Source organism: Cynocephalus volans, chromosome 2 (assembly GCF_027409185.1).
Source record: "Cynocephalus volans isolate mCynVol1 chromosome 2, mCynVol1.pri, whole genome shotgun sequence".
In the NCBI taxonomy this organism is placed as follows: domain Eukaryota; kingdom Metazoa; phylum Chordata; class Mammalia; order Dermoptera; family Cynocephalidae; genus Cynocephalus; species Cynocephalus volans.
The window spans coordinates 145663755-145685661 of record NC_084461.1 but is presented as its reverse complement, the minus strand read 5'-3'; positions in this window follow the sequence as shown (position 1 = coordinate 145685661).

Sequence of the window (21907 nt, the reverse complement as noted above, 5' to 3'; positions counted from 1 at the left end):
TTGTGTCTATGAGTCAGGAGAGGTAGTTCAGAGGCTAGGAAGATAATAATGTGTGACCTAACAGGGATATACGACTGTAGGGAATGGTTGTATGGGAATGGAGAACAGCTTCCCAAACTCAAAGCATTAAAATTCTTTTTCTTATACACAGTGCTAATCAAACACATTAAGTCAAGGCTGGACTTGGCCAAAAAAGCCGAGTCCTTTGCCAGGGTATTATCCCCAAACTTACTGTTTGAAGCAGCAGAGCTATAAATGATATGAAAAATTAAAACCCATGTTCAATTTTGAGATATTAACCAAGTCAGCTGTAAATATCATGGGGACTGGCAGAATGGTGTTGTGTTAAAGGGTTCTAGCACTGTAAGACCTTACACAGTTTATTTACATGCTGAGCTTTGGTGTCCTCATCTGTAAAGTAAGGATAAAAGTAGTACCCAAATGAGGATTAAATAAGAGCAGGTATACAGAGCCTGATACAGAATAACCACTCAAAATGTCAGCTATTACTAAGTTATTATTCTTTGAAAAAAAAAATTTTTTTTTTTTTCAGAAGACCTGTCAATTCTGGGCAATCAGAACTTGACACAGACTTTTAAAAACTCATTTTATTCTGAATGTTATGCATTGTTAAATAATATAATCTATAGTAAAATGTAGTGCGAAAACAGTACATGGCAGGTCACCCACACTTCTGTCCTAGAAGCCAGTCGTGCTAAGTACTGGCCATTGGCTCAAGGCTCAAGGGGTCCTTGATTAGACATTCATGATTCTTAAAGACTCATCGCTATAGGCCAGTAGCTAGTTAGGTTGGATTCACCTAACATTTGTTTCATCAATATTTCCTTTAAATAGTTGGAGAGTTCTATTTTGCTTTTAAGAGTAAGATCCAGTAGAATATACAAAGGTGCTTCAAACAGTTCCTAGAAAGATTTGTATTATCTTTCATTCTATTTCTCCATGAACTTTTTGAAGTACCCTCATATGGTGTGTGTGAGAAGTTTAATTTAGCACAAAAAAATTACCCTTAAATTATGAATCAGTAATAATGTGAATTTTGTATTTAATAATGGGTTTATTTAGTTATTTTACCATACATCTCTAATCATTGCAATTCAGTGATGTAAACAAAAATAATTCCTTAGGCTCTGACCTATTTTTCCAGTGACAAATCCCCTAGACAAAAATCTTTAATTTTTTTATAGTATAATTGGTTTCACAGTTTTTCTTTATGTTATTATTATTGTGGGGTCAAGTGAGATACATAGGTTTCAGAGAAATTCATATCTCCGAAGGTTTATAAGAATATGTACAGCTTTAATGTTTTCAGATACAAGATATAATATATTAGAGTTTCCCTAGGTTCAATTGGGGTCACATTACCTTTAGATAAAATGGAGCCCCTTACTGTAAGGGTGTCTTGATGAGACTGTCTTTCTCACATAATTGGATCTCCAAAAACTGGTTAAAGTGTAATCATTCACTCATTCATTCATTCAGTCAATAAATATTTATATAATTGCTCTATGCCAGACATTACACATGCTAGGAACTGAGAATATGTAAGCAAAATATAGCTTCTATCTTCAAGGAGTTCAGTCAATTAAGAATGCCTGGAAAAAAAAAAGTCCATAATTATTGTTTGATACATGCTCTCAGAGAGATGTACAAACAAAAACCGAATGGACAAAAGAGGCTACCCATTGAGGTGATGCCAGAGCCAAATCTTAAGGGATAAATGCAGCCTGAAAATGACATTTTAGTAGTTCTGTTTAAAAAAATGAAGATTTCAGCTCTGTGCCTTTTATACACACAGAAAGATTGTACTTTATGCCTGCTTCGACGTTAGATGTGGTCATGAACCTTCTTTGGTCAATAAAATGTACGTGAGGATGATGTATATCACTTCCAGGCAATGGTTTTAGAGAGCAGTGAGTGATGTACTGTGTTTTCTTACACTGCTGATGAGACTGCTGATAACACAGATCTCTATATAGCCTCCATCTCCCTGGGTACCTAAGAGGCTGCAATGTGGACAGACTCACCACCTGACTGAGTAGGACTTATACCGTTTGTTGTGTTGAGCTATTATTACTAATAGAAAGACCAGGGAGTAGGTTAAGGAGGTGAGATATTGGTATCTAGGGCAGACGGTAAACGATGTGCAAATGAACTAACTTGGTAATGGAGAACATGCTGCAGTGTAACAGGAGAAGATTTTGGAGAGGTAAATGAGGGCAAGATCATAAAGGGCATTGTATGTCTTGCTAAAGAGTCTTGGTCTATTGATATATTTTAATGAGGGGAGCGGCATGTGGGTTTTACATTTTTTGGCAAAGCAATACTGACAACAGAGCAGGAGGTAAATTGAAAAGACAAGCTGTGAGTCAAGGAGGCTGACACAACCCAAGCAAAAATGATCTATGTTGTGAAGGTAATCGATAGGAAGGGACAGATGAAATAAACAAGATTTTGTGATTGATCATAGGAAATGAAGTTACTCAGGATCACTTTTAAGTTTCTGGCTGAAGTGGTTAGGAAAAAGGCAGTGCTACTTCACAAATGTTGTGAATAGAAGTGAACTGGTTCATAGAGGAGATGTTGAGTTTAAATGTACATGTGCTGTATTTGAGAAGACTGTGGGAACCCAGGTGGATAAACAGGATGGCTGTACAGACCTGCAGCTCAGAATCCTGGCTAAGAGTAGATATTTGGGAATCTATCCATTGAAAGTGATCTTGGAAACCCTATGCAATGATAAAATCTAGCAAAGAGAGGAAAAGTTGTCCGAGAATGGAAACCTGGGATAAGCTGGTTAGCATTTTTGGTGGGTGCAGAGACAGAATTTGGGTATGACAATCAATCAATTCATCCACACTTGATTTTTTTTTTAGCAGAGTAAATCCTTTATTAAAACATCAACAAAATAATGAAATTGCTGTTTTGAAAGCAAAAAAAAATATGATAGAAAATAGAATTGTAAGAAAAACAAATTGGAGGCATATTTTGGATTACATTATTTTCTCTGTATACTAAGTATTGATTAATTATATAAAATTTATTTTGAAACTATTAGGCAATGTGCTAGATTCTACATCTAGACTGGCTAGATAAATAAACATTATTGCTGTCTCTATTAAGCATATGTCTAGATGGACACATGGTCAGTAAAAAAGAAACAATAATGGCACCGAAATCATACAAATAAACAGAATATCATGGCTGTGATATTCTAGGGAAGGTCATCTCAAAAGGACTCACGAGTTTTATCTATGATTGAGGTGTGTTCTCTTTCCTATTCTTGCACGGTCCCTTTACTCTAGGCACTTTCTTGGAACAGAGAACTATCCAAGAAGTAGGCCACTCCACTACAAGGGATGTTCCAGTCCCAAACTCACACATCTTGTCAGGAAAATAAGCTTTCATCCGTTACACTTTCAGTCAACACAGTGGGTTGAATTGATACAAAAATGTGCATGTACAACTACTGTTTCATGTGTGCCTGCCCATCAGACACCCAATCTTGCAAGACCGCTATTAAAGTCTTGCTTTGTTGTACATTGTTTATTATCAATACTGACTTTGATCTAATCACTAAGAAAACATTTTTTTCTGTAACAAGAAGTATTTTTGCCCCAAACACTACTTATTATCATATGCTCATTACTCAAGGTATTTTCTATGTGGATTTATTTTATTGAATCTTATGAGATATAATTTCCTCCCAGATCAAACTCTTCCCCAAATCTTTCTCCAGAGAAGAGCTAGCTAAAAGTACCTGAACTACTATGGACTTCATTGCAAGTGCTTACTCTCCATTCTAATATTATCACCTAAATGTGGGGATCCTGTTACAAAAACAAGCCAGGATGACACATGCACAGTTAGGCCTAAAATGACACTATTAGGTAAAATCTCCCCTTTATTTGTGGTGTTGCCCCTTCCTCCCATTCCTGGAGGTGAAAGAAAGCAAAATACTCCATCCATATTATATCTTCTAGTAGAATATACCAGTGTACTTCAAAAAGTTAATGGAAATATTCATGTTATCTTTTAATTCTAATTTTCTTTTTGAAGTACCCTCATATAAGTCTATTGTTTTCTTCTCTCTACATCATCTATATTTTTGAAAGATCTTCTTAATTTAAAATTTTTTTGAATTAAGTAAACTCACTTTTTCATATAACTTTGAGGATTTCTACTCCTCACACAAAAAGATTCTCCTCTGCTCCAGACTAATCATACAAGACACTACTGAATTTGGGGTTAGACATATTATAGATAAGCATAAACATACATAACTACTTTTAAAAAAATCTTTACCAATTAAGTTACTCTACATAGGTTATTTCTTTGGGGAGGTTGTTAATAATTGTAAACAATTTTTGAGTTTTGAAGTTTTGGTCATTCGTCATCACTATTTTGGATCACAGCCCTGAAATAGGCGGGGGAGGGGCAGTTACTTTGTTCCCCTTCTGCATAGTCTTGAAGGGACTGCTCCTCAGGGTAATATTATATAGCAAAGTGCTTTCTTTAACTGTATGATACCAGTTGAAATACACTCATTTCCCACAACTACTTTTTGTTAGATAGTAGCTTTATTTATATGATTTACTTACCATAAAATATACCCCTAAGTGTAGAATTAAGAGTTTTTCTAGTATACTCATAGAGTTTTGTGACCATCACTACCTAATTTTAGGATATATTCATTTCCTCTAAAAAAAAACCCCTTTCTAAAACCCATTACCAATCACTCTTAATTCCCTCCTTCCCCCAATCCCTGGCCACCACTAATCTACTTTCTGCCTTTGTGGATTTGCCTGTTATGAACATTGCATGCTATATGTGATCTTTTGTGACTGGCTTCTTTCACTTAACATAATGTCTTCAAGGTTAATCCATGTTATAGCATGCATCATTACTTAACTCTATTCCATTATTGAACACTATTCCATTGTATGGATATACCATGTTTTGTTGATCCATTCATCAGTTTATGGACATTTGTGTTATTTCCACATTTTAGATATTATGAATAATGCTGCTATGAACATTTTTTTATACTGTTTTGTGAGTGGACATATGTTTTCATTTCCCTTGGGTATATACCTAAGCATGGAACTGCTAGATTATATAACTCTATTTTTAAACTTTTGAGAAACTGTCACACTGTTTTCCAAAGTGGATGTACCATTTTGCATTCAAACCAGCAATGTATGAGGGTTCGGATTTCTCCACAAAGTTGCCAATGCTTTTTATTGTTTTGATTATAGCCATCCTTTTGGGCATAAAATAGTATACCATTGTAGTTTTGATTTGCATTTCTCTGATGGCTAATACTGTTCACTATTTTTTCACATATTTAATGGTCATTTGTATGTCTTTGGGAAAATGTCTATTCAAATTATTTTCCCATTTTTTCAATGGGGTATTTATCTTCTTTTAATTTTTGATCTAGAAGTGTTCTTCATATATTCTGGATACAAATCCCCTATTAGATCTATGATTTTCTTCCTTTTTTTTTTTTTTTTGGTTATCTTTTTCACTTTCCTAATGCTGTCCTTTGAAACAAAATATTTTAATTTTGCTAAGTCCACCATTTTTCTTTTCCTTTTGTTGCTTATACTTTTGGTGTCATATCTAAAAAGCTGTGACCTAACCTAAGGTCACAGAGGTTTATTTCTATGTTTTCTTGTGTGCATAGTATACGGTAGGGATCCAACTTTATTCTTTTCCATGGGAATACTGAATTGTCCCAGCACTATTTATAAGAAAGACTATTCCTTCCCCATTGTGTTTTTGTGTGTGTGTGTATTTTTTATTTTTTGGCATCTTCATCAAAAATCAATTGGCCACATATGGGAGAGTGCATTTCCAGGCCCTTGAATCTATTCCATTGACCTCTATGTCTATACCTACTCCAATAACACACTGTCTTGTTTATGTAGCTTTGTAGTAAATTTTGAAATTGGGAAGTGTGAGTCATCCAACTTTGTTTTTCTTTTGCAAGATTCTTCTGTATATGTTGGGCTCCCTTGAATTTCTATATGAATCTTAGGATTAACTAGACATTATCTGCAAAAAGGGCAGCTGGGATTTTGACAGTAAATATGTTGAATCCAAAACTCATTTTTTTTTCTTTTTTAATATAGGCATATACAGCCATAAATTTTCCTTTAAGAGCTGCTTTAGCAGTTTTGGTATGTTGTTCTTTTATTTTTTTTTATTCACCACAAAGTATTTTCTAACTTTTATTGTGATTTCTTCTTTTACACATTATTTATATGGGAGTGTGTTGTTTACTTTTGGTGTATCACTGAATTTTGCAAATTTCCTTCTGTTTCTGATTTCAAATTTTATTATATTGTGGCTGGAAAACATACATAGTATGATTTAAATAATTTTCAATTTGTTGTGGCCTTTTCATGGCCTAACATATGGTCTTTACTGGAGCGTGTTCCATGTGCACTTGAGAAGAATATGCATTTTGCATATTGGCTGGAGTGTTCTAGAAATGTCTGTTAGGTCTAATTAATTCACAGTGTAGTTCAGGTATCCTATTTCTTCATTGATCTCCTGTCTAGTTATTCTATCCATTTTGAAACTAGAGTCTTGAAGCATTCAACTACTATTGTTAAATATCTATTTCTCCTTTCAATTTTGTCAGATTTTGCTTCATTTGATCTGGGTCTTTGTTGTTAGGTGCATATAAATTTATAATGGTTAGTCTGCTTGATGGATTGCCTTTTTTGTCATAGCAAAATGACTTTCTTTGATGGAGTAGCAATGTTTGCTTTAAAGTCTGTTTTGTTCAATATTAGTATAGCCCCTCCTGTTATCTTTGGCTATTGCTTGCATAATATATTTCCCCCCAACTTTATACATTCAATCTATTTGTGTCTTTGAATCTAAAATGTATCTCTTCTGGAGAGCATACAGTTGGATCACATTTTTGTTGTTATTGTTATATGTTTTTATGCTCTATGCCTTTTGATTGGAGTGTACAGTCCATTAAGTTTAATGCAATTACTGATACGGTAAGACTTATTGCTACCCCTTTCTATTTGTTTTTTAAATGTCATATGCCTTTTTGTTCCTCTGTTTCTCCACATTGCCTTCTTTTGTGTTAAATAGATATATTATAGGGCAGTGTTTTAATGACTGTTATTTATGATACTGTATTTTAGTTATTTTTTTCTTAGTGTTTGCTATGGGAATTACAGGTAACATCTTAACTTTAAAAAACCCAGTTTGAATTAATAACAGCTAAATTTCAATAGTGTAAGAAAATTGCTCCAAAATAGCTTCTGTTTCTTTATACTATTATTATTATTATACAAATTATAAATTTATATATTATAAACTCATCAATATAGTTTTATTGCTGTTATTTGTGGTATAATTTTTATATCAGATAAGAGGAAAAATATTATAAACAAAAGTACTTTTATACTGTTTTTCATGTTTACCTATGCAATTACTTTTCCCATATTCTTTACTTCTTTGTGCGAATTAAAGGTATTGTCTAGTGTTCTTTAATTTCAGCTTGAATGCCTCCCTTTAGTATTTCTTATATGGCAGATCTGCTAGTGACAATTCTCTCAGTTTAGTTTTTTAAAATTTTAATCTTAGAGAGTCTTAATTTTTTCTTCATTCTATAAGCATAGTTCTGCTGAATATAGAATTGTTGGTTGGCATTATTTTTCTTTCAGCACTTTGAATGTCAGCCCACTGCCTTTTGGTCTCCATTGTTTTTGATGAGAAGTCAGCTTTTAATCTTATTGAGGATATCTTGTATTTGATGAGTCACTTTCATCTTGCTTTCAAGATTCTCTCTTTGTATTTTTCTTTCAATAGTTTGATTTTGATATAGCTGGATGTGGATCCCTTTGAGTTTATCCTATTTGATGTTTGGTGACTTAGTTGTATTGATTAATATTTTATATCCAACTTGGAAAGTTTTAGGCAATTATTATTTCAAATATTCTTTCTTCTCCTTTCCCTCCCTTCTCTCCTTCTGGAACTCCTATTATGTATATGTTGGTATGCTTATAGTGTCCCATAATTCTCTGAGGGACAGAGAGATCTGAGGATATGTTTATTTTTCTTCATTTTTTTTGTTGTTGTTCTTCATATTGAATAATTTCAATTGACCTATCTTTGAGAGTTTTCTGGTTCTTCTGCTGCTCAAATCTTTTGTTGAGATTCCGTAATTAATTTTTCATTTCAGTTATGAAATTTTTCAAATCTAGGATTTCCATTTATTAAAATTATTTGTATCTCTTTTTTTATATTCTCCATATGGTAAAATATCATTTTCATATTTAACTTTATCTATATTTGGCTTCCTTTAGTTCTGTGAATGTATTTAAAATAGCTTATTTAAAGTCTTTGTCTATTAAGTTCAATATCTGGACTTCATAAAGGGCAGTTACTGTTGACTTTTTGCCCCCCTGTATATAAGCTATACTTTCTTTGTCTCATAATATTTTGTTGGAAACTGAACATTTTAAGTAATAAAATGAGACAATTCTCCTCAACCTTTCTACCATGACTTGTTATTGCTGCTGCTGCTACTCTTTATTTGCTTAGTGACTTTAAGTAATTCTGTACATTTTGTATTTATGTGTGGCCACCAAAGTCTCTGATCAGTTAGCTTTGTGGCCAGCTAATGACTAGACAGATATTTTTCTAAATGCTTAACCAGTTTAAATGCTTAAACCAGGGCTGGCTGGTTAACTCAGTCAGTTAGAGCATAGCCTTATAACACCAAAGTCATGGGTTTGGATCCACTTACCAACCAGCCACCAAAAAAAAAAAAAAAAAAAATGCTTAACCAATAAGTTCCCACTCTTTGCTGAAGAGCTCTGTGTATGTGGGTTGAATCCCACATTCAATGTTATGGTAGTTTACAGCTCTGCCTTAGCCTTTACCATCTGTTTAGACAGTTTCAAGGTCATTCAGAGGTGCAATATTAAGGCCCTAACAGGTCTTTCTGGGACACACACTCAGCAGTACACATGTGTGTGGCCTTCTACATCCCCAAGAAAATGGAGATTTCCAAAGTCTCTTATGGACATCTCATTCCCCAGATTTTCCTTATATGTATTTTGGCCAACCTCTCGTTTACACAAACTGGTATCACAACATGTTGCAATATTAAGTAACTGCTACTGATTATTTTCCAGTGATTCTCTGGAGATGAGGCTTTTCCCATGATCAGGTCAAACAAAGACAAACCCTGTGAATGAGGCTTTTTAAGGTACCTTCCCAAAAGGTCAAAGTATTGACAATTATTTGGGAATGAGATTTGGGGGTGAAACTCCAAAGCCATTCTGTTTCTTCCAGTGGCTACTGGTGGCTATTTTCCACAGTTATCTTGGTTGCAAGGCTGCTGGTTTTTAAAGCTGCCACAGAGTTCTGGTGAGGATTTTGTGAGTAGATTTAAGTTAAGACGCTATAGAGACACTGTTTTTAACATTTTTAGTCATTATTTTTTTCCTGAATAAATGCACCTCAGATTACTTCAAGGCTTTGACTAATTTCCAGAACTTCAAAAATGCGATTTTGCCAAATTTTGCCAGTGTTCTCATTGCTTTAATGGAGGAGCTGATTTTTGGAGATCCTCTAGTCCAAAAGTGCTTTGTTCCCCATGGCTACTATTGATAAGAAATGGAGAACTGTTATTCCATCGTTTGCAAAATGACAGAATATCAGTATCTGTGTTTATCCTTAGTTTGGCGTTTTTTATTTCTGTGTGAAGCTGCCTGTTGCTCTTTTTCCTTGTGATCTGACCCAGGTTTTAAAATATGTAGGAAGGAATTTAACTTTTACCATAGGTTTGCTTTTTACCTTAACATACTGCTAACAGTGATTTATTTAGAAAGCCCACCTTAAAAATGTGATTGAAAAATTTAAGACTTCATCACATAGTAAAACAAGTATTTACTGATAAAGAACTTTAGTACACCCCACCCTATGGGGGCAATGATCACATTCTCATTCTTTCACTTTTGATACATAATACGTTGTTATGAGCAAATGTTATTGTTCATTTTTATGACTGAGAAAACTAAGAAACAATATAAATTTCATAATTGAGTGGATGGTTGCAATAAATAAAACACTTCCTGATATTGTTATATATTTCCTTATCAGTAAATTCATCCTTATGATCATCTGAGTATAATTTAGTAAGCTAAGCTTATATAGTTCATTTTTCTGGAAGCGCTTATTTTCAGCTCTGTTTATCTGATGTAAAAACAACCTAATTTAAAAAAATTAAACTTATGCTGAAGAATTCTATAATGTATCCTGTGGCTTTCTTTTTCACTGTTTATTTAACTAAACTTATTTGTGTCATGGCATGCTTTTTATCAATACTGCAAAAAAATTTTAAGTGAATTTAAGTCGTTTCTCAGACTTTGCCTGATGTGATTTATCCTCAACAATAAAAACAGTCAAGATACAGTGTAAAATCAATTTGAAACTGAGTTTCATAGTGATAAATTACTAGTAGATAATAGTAGAAGTGTCTATACAGATATTTAACACTTTTTGAATTCTGTTTCCCCATCTCTAGAATAGTTCTATACAAGATGGTTGAGATGGTTAAATTAGTGTACATCTAATGACTAACGTACAGGTGCTTAACATAAATCTTTTTTTCTTTTTTTAACTAGGATCATGAATTTTAAGAAAGAGAAATATAAAAGGGAAAAACTCACTTCACATGACAGACCATCCCTTGGTTGAGCGAGAAAACTGAGATAAATTATATTACAAAATATAATTGAAATTTATTATATTCAAAGACTTATGATCATTCCCATTAGATCATTTAGCCAGTCAGTTATAGTCCATTTATTTGTTCAACAACAAATATCTATTGAGTCTCCACAAAGTGTCAGAAATTGAGATTTCTTAGTCCATTAAGACTGCTATAACAAAAATACCATAGACAGAGTGGCTTAAAAAACAAACATTTGTTCTTCACAGTTCTGGAGGCTGGAATGATCAAAGCTCCAGAAGGTTGGTGAGGGCCCACTTCCTGGTTTATAGACATCCATCTTCATGCTGTGACCTCATATGGTAGAAAGAGGGCTCAGGTCCCTCTCATAAGGCCACTGATCCAATTCATGTGGACTCCCCCTTAATTACCTCCCAAAGGCCCCACCTCTTAATGTCATCACGTTGGGAGTTAGGGCTTAAACATACAAATTTTGGGAGATACAAACATTCAATACATTGTATAAGGAAGGGCAGTTAAGAAAAGGGGTTGTTTACTGCCCTCAAGAAGATTTATTCCAGTGGCAGCACCTGACCCTCCCATTGTTAAAAACTAAAATAAGTATAGATTCTTATTAACATGTAAGAAAATACATAAGTGATAGAAAACTGCAGGAAGGCACTTCATGGTGTGTGGTCACAGAAGACTTTCGAGGCAGTGACATTTGAGTCAAGACCTGCAAAATGGGAAGTAGGAGTCATGCCAAACACTGAGGAAGCACATTCCAGGCATAAATAAAAGGGACTGCAGAGTTTCAAAACTGGGAAAAAATTTGGCTTATTCAAGTAACAGGAGGGAGGTCAAAGGCATTGGAGCATAACAAACAAGTGGGTAAGTGGTGTAAAAAAATGTTGTTGATATTGGGCAGGAGCCAGATTAGGCAGGGTCTTGTAACCAAAGGAGTTTGGATTTTGTCCTAAGTGCAGTGGGAAATGAGGGGTGTGACTTGATCTGATTTATGTTTTATAATGATGATTCTGGCTGCTCTGTTGAGAATGGATTGTAAAAGGCCAAATATGCACGCCTAGGGACAAAACCACACACCCCACATGCTGCCTCGAGAGCACTGCGAGAAATGGAAAAACAGTGTTTGGCCAAGTTCCTGTCATATGGTAGCACAGAAGCTTGTGACCTAATATGAGTCCCCCAAGGGTGTTTGATCACCAGATGGTGGAGAGACCACCTTTCCTCTCCATGCTGCCTGCTTGATCTCTGCACAGCAGCTGCCCAGAGCCTGTAACAGCATGTGGGGCTGTGCAAAAGAAGGAACTTAGATAGCAATGCCAGTTTGCCATACCCTAGGGACAGCTACCTAAATATGATCATTTTCATAAACAAGATATAATTTCATACTTAATATGTGAGATAGTCCAAGTGTAAGAACTCTATGGTCTGTAGTATCCAATGCATGGGAACAACTAACTTGAACTATCATGAAGATACATTTGTGTGAATATTATCCAATTGCTATGTCAGACTTCTTTTTCTCATTTATATTTCACATATTCTGTTAGTGTCAGGTTTCTTGTGTGCACAGGTATTATCTGTGAATGATTATAACTCCTTCATGTCAGTTGATCACCAAAAATTGAATCAATTGATCAATTACAATAATATTTTACCTCCTTGAAGCATTCTTTAATTAATGCTCTATAGCATTATGTTGTCACATAATGCTTCCATAGGACTTGTAACAAATTAGGAAAGAAAGAGTGTGATAATTTTACCCTTTAAGATGCAAGATATTGATGTATTGATTAGCATGAATGAACAAGGACTATAGCACAGTAAATAGTACAGGACTTCTGCTTTGCATTTATCATTTTGAAGTATAACAATAGGAAATGGTGAGGACAACATTAAGAAAAATGAATAGAAAAAATGACAATTTAATTACAGAAAAGTTTACTTTTTTATGGTATGGATTGAGACTGTATAAAGAAGCTATCAGACCTTCTAATTTATTTTGTTGTAAAGAAAGAGCATGGAATTGTCAATCCTGCCAAAAACTACCCATTTATTTAATGGTTGCCAAATACATCCCCAGATTTTCTGCTAGAGAGTTGACAGTTACAGTTTGCCAAGGTTGTTTGGGAACACTTGGTGTCTTTCCCATATGTTATTAGAAGGCAACCCTAGAACACAGGCTGGAAATGGAACTCTGTGGAAACTGTTTTTTTGTCTTTGGGTTTTCATGTAATCATCATTAATCTCTGTTCCTTTGCTGGCCCAAAAGTGAGGCAGAGAATGGTACATATTTAAAAGGCCAGGGTAACATTTGCAGCCCAACTTAAAATCTAATTTTATTTCTAAAAACAAACAAAGGTCATTAAAATATAGCTCTTTCGGATGTTTAATGTTAACTGGTCTCAATCTATTTCCTGGACTTTTAGACCTTATTGCTGACTCAGATAAAACTGTCATAATGCAGTCTAGCCAACTCCAGAAGGAGCAGGTCTGAACAGAATCAACCGTTCTACATTCTTCCCTTGTGGATGATCTTTTCTGATCAGGGGTGAAGGTTTTGGTGTCGGAGTGAGTGATCGCTCCCATTCCCCTGTACTTCGTCTGGCTTTGATTATGGAAGCTTTTATTGTTATTAATATTTAACATTGACTAAAGGCCAACAGTGCTCTAGGTGGTGAATACAACATTGAGCTAGTTCTGGTCTTTGTCCAGCTGGTTGATATCCAATTATACAACTAGGAAATAGAGCTTGCAGTATATAAATATAGGGATAAATAGGACGATGTAGGAGGAAAAACAAGTAGTCATTAATATTCATTGACCCATGACAAATTGCAGATGAACTCTAATTGTACCTTAAAAGAACTGGTTAATTTTCTAAGTAAAATAATTAATATTTTCCAATTTTGTTTGCTCTTCTCAGCTTTTTGCATTTTAACATTTATTTTGGAGTTACTAAGAATAATATATTTTAAAGGCGGTACAGCAAATTTATAATAAATTTGATGAATTACTTGTTTAATCTATGTGAATAATAATTATTAGTTTAATTGGATAAGCATTCAGAAATGAGCAGTATGGGTAGGGGACATAGGGTACAAATGCAATTTGTGGTATTGGATATGCTGCCAGTATGAATCTGTCTTTGGCAGGAGGGGTGACAATCAGCTTTGCATCTCATGAATATTCATAACCAATGAAAAACAAAAAATAATTAATTAATAAAAAAAGAAATGAGCATTATAGTCTCAACATTTTTTGTTACTAAAATTGTACTAATCATATTCATCAGAGTATCTTATTGAAAACAAACAAAAAAAACCTAAAGCAAACAGAAGTCAATATGAAAAGAATGCCATGCTGGTTTGTTTTATTTTTTTCCTCAAATATTCTTCCTAAAGGCAGAAATTATTGTGCTGCTAAGACTTCAAGGGATGTATATTGGTTCCTCTGTTTACCCTCTATCTTCAAAAAAGATTGATTTAAATCCTTCCTTTTTCCAATTTGCTCTTCTAATTGATATAGCCCTAGATGAGAATAATCCATTAATAGCCATGAGTGTGGTTTTAGGGGAAGTGGAGCTGCGGAAAGCATTAAACTAACAAACAGAATGGGATGTAGTTTATTTATTTATAATTATCCTGAAAGAAATAAGTTGGAGGTGTCATTATAATATAATCTTCTGTAATATTAGGTTCATGATGCTTTGAGATTTTCCTCAATATGTTTTGCATTTTAGGCTATTTTTAGCTAACATTTAGCAATTCCTTAAAGCACTGAATAAAAAACCATATCTTTCTGATGACTCTTTTCTTGTTTTTCTGGTATACTTTTATGTGCACTTGTCTTTTTCCTACTCAATTGTGAACCTTTAAGGAAAGAGACCGTGTCTTGATGATCTGGCTGTCTTTGTATCTAGAGTGTAAGTGGCACGAAATAAAATATTTTGTTGAACTTATTTGATTTTGATATTAAATTTTTACGTTGTTTTCGAGAACTCTACTGCAGAAAATTTAATATTTAGCTTCCAATTTAATTTGGTTTAGAGGCGATAAAGGATAGGTTAAGCAAGACAATTAGAAAGTAATCTTGTCCAAATTATCTCAAAATTGTGTACAGAACACCTTCCAATGAATTTTGTAATTACTTGGAATAAACCTTTATCATGATACCAGTGATTACTTTTGCAGTTAAAAAGTAACACTTAAAAATGTGACATTTATTATACAGTTTTTATAGATGACACTAAAAAACAGAAAGCTAAAAAAAATGTGCAATTTCCTCACTCAGAGAAAACTTCCATTTATCATCAAGTTGTGTTCTATTTCATTTGATGTATATCCACATTTTATTTTTACAAATACAGAATCATACTCTGCATGTAATCTTGTTATAGCCTTCTGACCTACCATAAAATACATTTTCCATGTCATTAAATATTCTTAATGGCATTATTTTTATATCTTCATATTTAAGCAGGATTTTACCAAACCAATTTTCCACTGTTTGACAGTTACTTATTTTTAAATTTTCCTCTATCATAAACAATTTAATGATAAACATCTTTGTTGCTAGATCTTTATGCATATCCTTCACTAATAAAACATTTTAATAAGTATGCCCAAATACATATGTTTTTCACTGTCACTAATGATTCATACAATCATTAAAAATACAAATTTAAAATAATTATTGCATTTTCATTTTTGGAACAGTACCTCATAGTTATAAATCAGACAAATGTTTACTTAAAAAACCACATTTAACTGACAAACAGATTTAATTTTGTTAATTAATTTCCCCACCGCAACAGCTTGGTTGCCAACTTCTATTTCAAATTTCTAACATACACATTTGATCATTCAGCAAACATAACCCATTGCCTGCCATGTGCCAGGCGCTGTCCTAGGAATAAAATGATGAAGATTACCATGTTTGTATGTTTAAACTGCTCACAATTTCATGGGAATAGATTTATGTGTGTAGGAATGAGGTAAGCTTTCAGAGAAGAGCAAAGACAAGGCTTAAATTTGTAGTAGTGTCTGCAAGTACACATCAAAATGAATTGATAGTGAAGAAATGATCTTAATTGAATAAACAAAATATTAATATATGAAGGACTAAGCTCATGATATGTGCTAAAGTTATTTAGATAATTTGAAAATATTTATATTACCTTTAATTTGATTATTATCATTGCTAGACACTAATGTCTTCACTATTTAACATCTTAATTTAAATATCAGTAAATGCGTAGGGATATAATGAAAATATTATAAATTAATAGATTTGATTTACCAAAAACTATGCAACAAACTAAAAACATAATTTATTTTTATTGAGCTATCAAATAGTGATTGATGAAACTCTAAAATATAACCCAACTCACATATTTTAAAAAATTTTGTCTTCTTATTTTAATTCACTCTATGTTTTGATATTTGGTGTATCCAAAAGATGATAATGGTGCATTCATAGCTAATGACATAAATCAATGTCACAATTACACAATCATTTTGGATCATATTTAATTTTTTTCTTTGCCATATTTTAAACTTAATGCATGATATAATGATAACTAGTGATATGTAGACTTTCATTGTTGATTTATCTGTAATTTCTTAACAGTGCTTTAGCACCATCTGTTTTAAAAATTCCTCAACAAATTCTCAGTAATTCAGTTTTTTAAAAAATTTCAAGTTCAAGCCACATAATGAGGAACACTTGAAGTTTAGAGACATTGCAATGCTCCATATATCTTTAGAATCAGCAATATTTTCACTATTATATTGAATTCTTCCAGTCAATGTGGGGGCGAGCAATGTCAGTTTTCACTTCTTTGAACTAAAGTGAAAAATATCATGGGTGGAATAGTCCAACAAGTAATGTTCAAATGCCGTTGGCTGTCACAGAGAAGAGTTAGAGGGAAAAGAGAAAACCATCAGCTCCTCTCCCTACAGCACACTAAATCAACCAGTACAGGTGGCTCTGTGTCCCATCACTTGTCCAGTAACTGTGGTTTCTCTGTATGCTATGTACACTCAGTTATTCTATTATCTTCAGGATGTAAAATGCACCTCTGCATCCATAGTGTGGAAGTGGAAGAGCCAGTTTGGCTTTTCTAAAGGTAAGTTTTTAATCCCTGGGTTTATGTCAGTGGATTTAAGTCCCTAATTCTCAATATTCAGAGGCTTTATAAAGAATGCATAGAAGTGCTATTGGCAGAATTATAGACTACATGGCTGTGACCAAATCATAAATATCTCAATTCCACTGTATTTTGGAATTTTGAAGGAAGGACAAATTATGAAAAGAAAAAATAAACAAAATCACCTCTTGAAAGCAATTTGTTCTTTTTTTTAATTAACTAGTTTAGAGAATGATATTCTATGAGATAAAATAAATCTGTATGTGTATTCTAAACTGGTTCATTCTGAACTCTGTTTTCCTGAAGAACAAAGAAAACTTAAGAGATATCCCACTGTGTAGATATACCACATTTTCCTTATGAAATAAGCCAGGCACAGAAAGAGAAATACCACATGTTCTCATGTATTTGTGGGAGCTAGTAAAAATAAATAAGTAAGTATACAAATAAACTGGGGGTCGGGGGGAAAAGACAGAACAATCACAACAATTCCTTGAACTTGAGCATGTTAAGACAAGAGAACAGATATGATGTTAATGGGGGGGAGGAATGGGGGAGTAGGAGGGAGAAAAAAGGAGGAATCAGTAAAGGGACAAGAAAATCAACTATATTGTATACTGATAAATTTTTTTAAAAATTTAAAGATCCTAAAAAAGAAAAAAAGATATCTTCAAAACTATTGAGAAAACATTGCCTACTATTGATACCTTGAAATATTCATTAAATTAATCTAGAACTAAAGAGATTTCTACTTTTAAAAGCGTTATCTCTCTTTCTTTCTCTCTCTTCTCTTGTTGGTATTATAGTATGATAGGAAGCAATGTTTTCCTCCTTATAACAAATAATAAGCATCATTAAAGTAATCACCAAATATATACCCTATACCCACTAGATTTGGTGTGTTGGCTACATGCTGAAGAGCAAATGTTTAAGGGAGTTTAAGGCCTAGTTCCTATCCATAGCATCTTACAATCTAGTTTTAGAGAAATTCATTGAATAGAGCAAAGACAATCAACAGTAAAAAGTAGTTTAATGAAGTTTCAAATACTCTACATGAAGCATATAATAAATATTGAGAACAGAGTGAAGAGAAAGGAACTGAAGACTTGGAAGAAACTTTTAGGAATCTCCAGGAAGGAATATTTTAAGGAAATTTAAAAAAGGATGTGTTCAATAAGACTTCAAAGAGATTTGTATGAGTACATAGGTAGAAAAAAGAATTAAAATTTTGAATCTTATTATGATAGCAAGACACTCACTGAATAATTTTTGAGGAAGAAGTTGAATTTGATATTGTGTTTGGGGAGTACTGGATTACTTTGTTAACAATGTGTAAAATAAATGGTGAGGAGGAGCGTGTTGTGATGTACATTGTCAGGGTTTACCAGTTAGGAGAATGACACAATTGGTCCAATATGGACTAATGAGGCCACTAGAGAGGTGGTGATAGAAACAGGGGTGACTAGCTTGATGTGGTAGCTTTGGTGAATGAACAAATGAGTCCATTGATGGAGATAACTCCATCTGAGTAATAAAGGGAAAATTGGTTTTTTTTCCCTTAAATGTTGCTTATAAAATTTTAATATGAATGTTAGGTTTAGAAATTTATTACCTTCATGAAGGTGAAGGAGATGTAGATTTTGATGATGATCAACTAAAAATATGTGAATAGTTTCAGGTTGGATTGCTTCAGTATTCAAAGTTATTTGTCATTAATAAATTTGAGTAATAAATATTTAGATATTTAAGTGTTTAGATATTTAGATGTTTATACAGATTCTGTCAGTGCCTATGTGTTTTCAGTACCCCAAGAAAGAGATGATATGAACCATGGAGGTAGGGAAGTTCTCTGTAGGAACCAAAGAGTAAGGTTGTTGACACCTGAGCATTGTACGTAGATTGAATACCAATCATGGTGGGAAATACACCCAGCATGGAAGATGGAGAAGGAATAGGCTAGGGAGTAGAAGAAAGAGGAAACTACAGTATAATAAAATCTAAGAGCTAAGGGAATTTTACCAAGGAACTGATTTTGTCCACAGTTAAGAAGAATGACAATTAAATATGACCTGAACTTTAAGATCTTGTAAAAAATAGTTGTAGTAGACACAGGAATGCTGAAAAACAGATTTTATAGAGTTAAAAAGTAAGTAGATGATGAAAAACTGTAATCAATTGTCCCAAATCATCATAATTGCTTCACATTGAAAAAAAGAAAAAACCTATTAGCTTTGACAAAAGATATCTCTTTTGTCTGGCCTTCTATATGAGAAAAGAAAGACCAAAAGACAAGATCCTAAGAAATGTTAGGCTAGTTCATAGGTCTTAAATATATATATTATATATATATATAATATATATATAATATATATATATATAGTTTTTTCATAGTTTTATTTGTTGAGAAGTTCTGTATAGAGCACAAAACCAGGTAGCCTATGTCTAAAGATTATTTTTATTGTTTTTTCTACCGGTACATATTAAATTTAGGATATGGAACTATAGGCCACAACAAAGAAAAGATAAGCTTTTGTTATGTACAATCTTATTACTCTTCCCAGAGAAAATATTTCAAAAGCCAGTCATGCCATAGTGACATAATTATAAGTATAATCATGATCCTTAAATTTAGAAGAAAAAATAAATTACTAAAAAAGTTCTAGTACTTTAACTGTTCTTAGTCATTTCTTTAGAAAAACCTGTAACTGCTTTTCCTGAGTAAATCAAACTCCTCTACTGTGCCTATTCTCATAAGGTGATGTACTTCGCCTTAAAAGCAATAATCACAGTTTATATTTTAAAAAATATTTTAGACTATTTGAGTAATGATTTTTCCATCAAATGAATTATAAGTATCCTGAAAGCTAGATGCTTTTATGTCTGGTTTTGTCCATCATTATAACCCATCACGTAGCACTGTGGCTAGCACAGAGTATCTTAACCTCAGCACTATGATGTTTCAGGCTTGATGGTTCTTCATCGTGGGGAATAGAAAACTGTCCTTACGTTGAAGGCCTGCAGCATCCCCAGCCTCTACTTACTAGAGTTGTAGTGAGTAGAATTTGAAAACAAAAAAATGCCTACAGACACTGCCAACTGTTTCTTGGAGGGGATACAAAATTGCCCCTGATGAGAGTCACTGGCTAGCACATAGCAGACATTTAGTTCGTAACTATTTGTTAAAGGAATGATTAGCAAATCATCACCACTTCAGTATTAAGCAAAACCTACACTGAGAACCAAATTCCTTAGAGGAATAAATGACATGACAGCCATAGTCTCTACATCTACTATGCCTATAGCTGCACCCTAACCCCATTTACAATGAAATTAAGAGAGGTTGAGAGACTCTGATACCTGATAAAATGAAAATTCTGGCTCCTCGTTTTAGCTTTAATCCTTGTTGGCCTTGCCTATATAAAACTTTGCTTTCTGCCACTCACAGAGGATTAGAAGAGCTTGAGAAATATAGTTAAGAAGGTAGTTGACTGAATTTAGTTAAGGATTCAGGATATAGATGGATTTCTGTGTAACCTGAGTTGTAATTTTAGGGATAGAATCAATCTAACCCTGGAAACGCATACCTTCATTAGTTATGTGTAGGAGAAAAACTCCCTTCTGAGCAAGAGAAAATTTAGATAAAGCAGGAAATGTTTGGCTATTCCTTTAAGAGCTGATTTCTTTAAAATTGCAGCTACTACTTGGCTGCAGACTTTTAGTTGGGCAGAGCGTCACTTATTTATTTGTTTATTTAGCTTGTGGAGTACAGTCAACCTTAATGACTCTTTGTAGCAGCACCTGGGAACATTTGCAGCCTTAATTTCTTCTATTGGTAAATTCTGTTTGTCATTCTTTTTAAAGAAGCATATTTAATGGGTCATGGTGGGGCCACATAGCAGTATTTATTATGCCCTATTTCTTATAAGTGACTGTGCTATGGAAAATGTCAAATACTAAATACTTGCCAATTGAAAGAAATTAGCATGAGCACTACTAACTCACATTTGTATCTAATTACACTTTTCAAAGCATTGTCTACCCTTCCTTTTGACCTCACAATAATCCTCGGACATAGCTAGGGCAGGTGTTGTTAACTGCATTTTGTAAGTAAATAAACAGGAGCACTTTAATATACTCAGACCACCTTAATACATGAAGAACTTCATGATTAAACATTGTTATTCAGATTGGACTCTTTGCCTTGTTAATTAAATTTGAACTTACAGTAGAAATCAGATTCAACTAGTTTTCTTTCAGAGATGTGTAGGTGTTTTACCATGCCTTTATCAACCAATGAAAAACTGGAGAAAAGAACAGACTTACTAGCAGTAAACTATACACGGTATATCTCTGCCGAGAAAATAGATGTGTACCAAAATCCCACCTTAATTCAGGAGCTTTAACAAACCTGGTGGAGAACCACTATGTGTACAAAATTTGCTTTTTTCTTTCCAATCTTATGTTGATACATATTCAGTACTCTGATGGGTAGGAATTTGGGCAAATTAAATTATTGGTGACTTTTTTTTAGAAAATTGGAAAATATACATGTTTTAAAACAATTGCCAAAAGGCGCACTTTATCTTAACACCATAATTTGTTAGAATGGGAACTGTCTGATTAAACAGAGACAGATGAAATCTTTTGCTATTTTTATGCATTTACCCTTATAAAATGTAGAATAGTGCTACAGTTCCTTTATTATTCTTGAACTATAATCTAGAATGCTTTGTGGTGCCTAGGCACATTTTTCTTGCACATCTGCCCTTTTCTTGTGTCCCTCTCTATGGCAGGGGGTGATCCCTGCAGCCTACATTTCTCAGCCTCCTCTGCCAGCTTTCTCCATCAGGGTTTGGCCAGTGAGACGCACTGATGGCAGGTTGGAGATATGGAAAAAGGAGAAACCTGGGTATCTCTCCTCCTCTCCCACTGCTTTGGGCAGTCTCAGCAGCCACTGCATAGGCTGCTTCTTAGTTCTAGTAACACTATTCTCTCTCTTT